Below are 6,537 nucleotides of genomic sequence, written 5' to 3'. Positions count from 1 at the left end.
TGTTTGCAAAAATCTCCCATTTGGTTGGCTGCCTCTTTATTTTGTAGATGGTTTATTTTGCTGTGCAGAAGCTTTTTAGTTTTGTATAGTCCTATTCATTTCTCTTAGTGTTTATTTCCATTGCCTCTGAAGTCAAATTCATAAAATCCTCTTTAAACCCAAGGTCCATAGTTTAGTACCTATGTTTTCTTCCATGTAGTTTATTATTTCAGGTCTTATGTTTAGGTGTTTGGTCCACTTTGAGTTAATTTTGGTACACAGTGACAGATAGCACTCTCTCTAGTTTTATTCTTCTGCATGTGGCTTTCCAATTCACTGAGCACCATTTATTGAAGAGGCTGTCTTTCCTCCATTGCATGGTTTTGGCTTCTTTGTCGAAAATTATCTGTCCATATTTACGTGGGTTTATTTCTGAATTCTCAGCTCTATTCCAATACCATACTGTTTTGTTTTTCTGCCAATACAATACTGTTTTGATTACTGTTGTCCTATAGTACAAGCTGAAGTCAGGGAGTGTGATACCTCCAGCATTTTTTTTTTCTTCTTAGAATTGCTTTGGCTTTTTGAGGTCTTTTGTGCTTCTGTACAAATCTGATAATTTTTTGTTCTATTTCTTTAAAAAATGCCATTGGGATTTTGATGGGGATTGTATTAAATCTGTATATTGCTTTGGGTAAAATGGCCATTTCAACTTTGTTGATTCTTCCAGTCCATGAACATAAAATGTCTTTCCATTTCTTTGTATCTTCTTCCAATTCTTTTAAAAATGTCTTATAGATTTCAGTGTATAGATTTTTCACATTTTTTATTAAGTTTATTTGTAGGTATTTAATTCTTTTTGTTGCAGTTGCAAAAGGAATTGTTTTTATTTTTTCTATTTCTTTCTATGAGGTTTCATTGCCAGTATATAGGAATTCAATGGACTTTTGTACGTTGATTTTATGGCCAGCAACTTTACTGTATTCATTTATTGTTTCTAATAGCTTTTTGGTGGAGTTTTTAGGATTGTCTATATACAGCATCATTTCATCAGCAAATGTCACAATTTAACTTCTTCATTCCCTATTTGGATGCCTTTTATTCCTTTCTCTTGCCTGATTGTTCTGGTTTGACTTCCAATACTATGTTGAAAAGCAGAGGCGATAGGAGACAGCCCTGTTGGCTTCCTGAATGTAGAGCAAAGGGCTTCAGTTTTTTACAATTGATAGTAAATGAAGGTTTATTATACATGGCCTTTATTATGTTAAGGTATTTTCCTTCTACATCCATTTTATTAAGTATTTTAATCATAAATGGATGTTGTATCTTGTCAAACACTTTTTCTGCATCTATTGATGTAATCATATGACTTTTGCTCTTTATTTTGTTTATGTGGTGTTTCACATTCAACAATTTGGATATGTTGAACCATCATTGTGTCCCTGGGATGAACCCCACTTGATTGTGATGTATATATTTTTTTAATGCATCATTGCATGGATTTGCTAGAATTTTGTTTTGGATTTTTGCATTTGTATTCATCAGAGATATTGGTCCTTAATTTTCTTTTTTGTGTGTTATCCTTACTAGGTTTTGGTATCAGGGTAATGCTGGCCTCTAAAAATGAGTTAGGGAGTATTGCCTCTTCTTCAATTTTTTGGAAGAGTTTGAGTAGAATGGGTATTAGATCCTCTTTGAATGTTTGGTATAATTCACTAGTGAAGCCATCTGGTCCTGGACTTTTGCTTTTGTGAAGGTTTTGGATGACTGATTCAATTTCCTTACTGTTGATCGGTCTATTTAGCTTTTCCAGTTCTTTGTAATTCAGCCTAGAAAGGCTATATGTTTCTAAGAACAGATCCATTTTTTCTAGGTTATTGAATTTGGTGGCATAGAGTCCTTGTTAATATTCTTGAATAATCCTTTGTATTTGTATTTTCATGGCATCCGTGGTAACGTCCTTTCTTTGATTTCTGATTTTGTTTGTGTTTTTTCTCTTTTTATCTCAGTGGGTCTTACCAAGGGTTTGCCAATTTTATTAATCTTTTCAAAGAACTGGCTCATTGTTGCATTAATTTTTTCTATTGCCTTTTTGTTCTCTATTTTATTTAGTTCTGCTCTGAGTTTTATTATTTTCTTTCTTCTGCTGACTTTGGGTTTCATTTGTTTTTCTTTTTCTAGTTCTTTAAAAGTGTAAAGTGAGGATATTTGTCTGGGATTTTTCTTCTTTCTTGAGAGAGGCCATGTAATGATATGAATTTCCCTCTTAAAACTACTTTCCCTGCATCCAAAAAAATTTGGTAGGCTGTATTTTCATTGTCATTTGTTTCTATGTATCTTTTGAACTCTCCTCTTATTTCTTCTTTTACCTGGTCGTTCTTTAAAAGTATATTGTTTAATCTCCACTTAGTTGTGTTTTTTCCTTCATTCTTTTTGAAGTTGATATACAATTTCAAAGCTGTGTTCAGAAAATATGCTTGGTATGATTTCAATCTTCTTAAATTTTCCAAAGTTAGTTTTATGTCCCAATATATGATCTATCCTGGAGAAGGTTCCATATACACTAGAGAAGAATGTATAGTCTGATATTCTAGGATGAAGTGCTCTAAGTGTCAATTGTGTCCATTTCATCTAATGTGTCATTTAGGGCTGATATTTCTGTATTTATTTTCTGTTTGGATGATCTATCCAATGCTGTCAATGATGTATTTAGGTCCCCTACAATAATTGTGTTTTGGTCAATTTCTCCCTTTAGTTCTGTTAGTAGTAGCTTTGTATATTTTGGTGTTCCCTGATTGGGGGCATAAATATTGATGGCTGTGATATCTTCTTGTTGTATAATCTTCTTTATCATTATGAAATATTCATCTTTGTCTCTTGTTACCTTTTTTATCTTGAAGTCTGTTTCATGTGATATCAGTATAGCTACACCTGCTTTATTCTGCATACCATTTCTTTGGAGTGTCAGTTTCCAGCCTTTCACTTTGAGTCTATATTTGTCCTTGTAGCTGACATGTGTTTCTCAGAGGCAGCTTATAGTTGGGTTTAGTTTTTTAATCCAATCTGCTACTCTGTGCCTTTTTATAGTTGTGTTCAGTTCATTTACATTTAGGATTATTATTGATATACGAGCATTTCTTATCATTCTGTCTTTGGTTCTCTGGTAAGACTGTGTCTCCATTGTTTCCTTGCCTTTTTGGTTCTGTCTATTATTTCAGTGTTGTCGTAGTCTATGATTTTTTCCTCCTTTCTTCTATTTAAAATCTTATATATTTCAGTTCTGGATTTTTTTGAGTGGTTATCATTATGTCTATGTAAAAGAAAGTTTCATATTTAGAGCATTCCATTTCCTTCAACATGCTTTCTTTCTCCATTCCCTTGGCCGTTTCAGACATTTACTCTCTTCCCTTTTATGTTTTTGTTGTCACAAATTATACCTATTTATGCTGTGAGTTGATTTCTGTGTTGCAGTAGTAGGTTGTCTTTTTCCTTTTTTTAGGTGGTTTTTTTTTGTTGTTCTTTACCCTGTATGTTATGTTTAAGTGTATAGTGTCTTATTTGGTGTAGGGTTTGCCATTTCCTGCTTACTTCTGTGTTTATAATAGTACTCATGGTTTTGTATTCTTTTGCTTTTTTTTCAGGTCAAATAGACTTCTTCAGAATTTCTTGTACTGCAGATTGTGTGTTAGAAAATTCTGTCCGCCTCTGTATGTCTGGAAAGGCCTTTATTCCTCCTTTATATCTAAAGGATATCTTTGCTGTATATATTATTCTTGGCTCATAATTTCTGTCTTTCAATAGTTTTAATATTTGAGTACACTGAAAAATCTGATGATAATTTAATGGGCTTTCCTTTGTAGGTTACCGTCTCCTTTTTCCTGGCTGCCTTTAGGATTCTTTCTTTGTCGTTAACTTTTGACAGCTTCAATACAATGCGCCTTGGAGAATTCCTGTTGGGATTGAGGTAATTAGGTGATCTACTTGCTTCTTGGATTCAACTATCCAGTTCTTTCCACAAGTTTAGGATGTTCTCATCCACTATTTGTTTGAATATACTTTTTGTTACCTTCTCCCTTTCTTCTCCTCCATTTTTCTTATATTGTTCTTTCTGATGAAGTCAGAGAGTTCTTGTAGAGTTCTTTCATTTCTTTTAACTCTCAAGTCTCTTTCTCTCTCTGTCCCTCTGTGTCATTTCCAGATTTTTATTTTCAATGTCACTGATTTTTTTCTCCAGCTGATCAGCTTTATTACTTAGGGTGGCTATTTCATTCTTTATTTCTTTTACTGAGTCGTTATTCTCCAGAATTTCTATTTGGTTCTTTTGAAAAATTTCAATCTCTTTGATAAAATGTTCATTTTGCTTTTTGATTGTGTTCCTGAGTTTATTAAACTGCCCTGTCTGTGTTTTCTTGCATCTTGCTAAGTTTTTTTCAGAGCTGCAATCTTGAATTCTCTGTCATTTAAGTCATATTTCCATGTCTTTAAGTTCATTTTCTGAATACTTTTCATTTTCTTTCTGAGCACCCTTATTACCTTGGTTTTTAATGGCAATTAATGATTTATTATTTTTTCTTCCTAGGCATCTACATGAGTGGGTTCTGCAACAGGTTGATAGGAAGAAGTCTTTCTTTTGCTTTCCAATAGGTGTTGGCAGAATGCTTCATTTTCTCTCTGATTGCAGCCTTTTATTCTCCCTCATGCTGTAATGTTATGTTTTCTCTGCATTCTTTAAGCTTTTCACACAATGGGGGGATTCCCTGGAAGTTGGCCTTTCCTCTGTAAGCATGTCCCCCGGGTCTCAGGGCACCGCCTCTGTGCCTGGGATGTGAAGGGCTCCTGAAATTCCAAAGCTGTTTCTGCACCAGATTCAGAGCCCGTGTGTTTCAGCTGCTCTGTTTACCCCTGCAGGGATCCACCCAGATAGGTGGGGTGAGGGGCGGTGTGAGTTGTAAGAGGTGGCTCTGAGTAATGGTGGCAAACACCAGCACAACCAATCCTGCACCCAAAGCTCTTTCCTCAGAACTATTTGTGCCAGGGTCCATGGCTGTGGACTGAAGTTCTCAAAACTGCAAATATTGTGTTCTTTTGATCTGTCACTGCTATTGTTCTGCTTCTAGCACTGGACCGGTGGTTGTGGGGTGAGCTCTGGGAGGGTAGGAAAGGGGCAGCTAGACTCCGTTACTATTACTTCCATTATCTGCTTGGCATTGAAGGCTTACACTGCTGTTTTCGCCCTTCTTTCTTCAGTCTTTGCTCCAAGGTCTCTGCCTTGAGCATTGGGATCAGCTGTATTATACCTGATCCCTCAGATGGGACTTTGGGCCATAAGGGGAGTGATGGCAGTCCAAATTCTTTCCTCTTCCACAACTGCTGTAGCTCTGGAATGCAGGGAGCTCAGAGCTCAGAGCTGGGTCTGCATCTGTTGTGTCAACACAGCTCAAGTCTCCTCTGTTCTTCCCCTTTCCCTCCTCCCCCTCTCACCCAATTTGCCCACCTTTAGATAATTTCAGTTGAGCATCTCTTAGTCTTGCCTGTCTGCTGTTCAGGGAGTCCTTTGTGGAATTACAACTGTTCAATATTTTGTAAAGTCCAGGGGAGAGTGAAAGAGGCTCTCCTCAAGCCGCTATTTCTATGACGTCTTCTTTATTGATTCTTAATAAGGCATTCAACTTAATTTTCATAGAAGTAGGAATTTTCCCATACATATTTTATCTGTTGACAAAGTTAACTAAATTACATAATCACAATATAAGTAAACTGGAATACACAGGTTTTGGAAGATACACAACTGAATTTTTATAAGCAAACAAACTGGTGGGTGAAAAAAATGTGTGGTTAACCATGAGATTCAATATTTCTTGGACATCAATTGATATGTTTTTCATTGTGGATAGATATAATTTGTCAAGTTAGTTAAATAATAGTCTATTAAAAGCTTGTAGCATATTGCTGTTCAAGAGAACTTTCTACAGTTATGGAAATGTTCTAAGTCTGTGTTGTCTAATATAGTAGCCACTAGCCACATGTGGCTATTGAGCACTTGAGATGTGGCTAGTGGGATTAAGGTGAGGCTGTGGAATTGAAATTTCAATTTAATTTAACTAACAATTTAATTAATGACCTTGGTCAAGTCAGTTCTGGAATACAAAATCTGCACCGAGGAATAATTGTTTATAGAGTCTGACTCTAGATCCTGTATCCTTAACCACAACATCATACTGCTTCTTGATTTCATGTGTGTCAGGAGTTTTTAAAATTTTCCATACACATTCACATTTATTTTCTTTTTTGGAAAAAAAATGACAAAGACCCAGTCTACTGGCTTTACTTCTTTAGACGTAAGCTTAACATTATATATTTAAACATTTGTCAAAATTTACTAAGTTGCCAGCATTCGTTCACAACTAGAAAACATCCTCAATGGGCCGGCCGAGTGGTGCGTTGGTTAAGAGCTGGCTTGGGACGCCAGGAGGCCCTGGTTCGGATCCCACATATGAGGGCCAGTGACACTGCCCTCTAGAGCTAAGATGCTGAACAACAGCTCAACCTGGAGCTGGG

The sequence above is a fragment of the Hipposideros armiger genome, unplaced genomic scaffold, assembly GCF_001890085.2.
Source record: "Hipposideros armiger isolate ML-2016 unplaced genomic scaffold, ASM189008v1 scaffold_545, whole genome shotgun sequence".
In the NCBI taxonomy this organism is placed as follows: domain Eukaryota; kingdom Metazoa; phylum Chordata; class Mammalia; order Chiroptera; family Hipposideridae; genus Hipposideros; species Hipposideros armiger.
Note: the sequence above shows the minus strand (reverse complement) of the source record.